Consider the following 224-nt stretch of genomic DNA (forward strand, 5'->3'; position numbering starts at 1 on the left):
GGGGCGACCGCGGAACGGCTCCCGCCTCCCTGGGCTCCATGGGGCGCGGCGCATGCGCGGTCGGAGCCGGGGAAGCCGCGCTGGGGGCGGGGACTGCGCAGGCGCTACGCAACACGCGCGCGGGAGCCGGGCGCCCTTGTGACGTCAGGGAGGGAGGGGCCCACGTGCTCGCGGGGGTGGACGCGGGCGCGGGCTGCAGCGCGGGAACGGGCGGTGTCTGTAGC

This window comes from Alligator sinensis, unplaced genomic scaffold (genome assembly GCF_000455745.1).
Source record: "Alligator sinensis unplaced genomic scaffold, ASM45574v1 scaffold872_3, whole genome shotgun sequence".
Taxonomy (NCBI): Eukaryota; Metazoa; Chordata; order Crocodylia; family Alligatoridae; genus Alligator; species Alligator sinensis.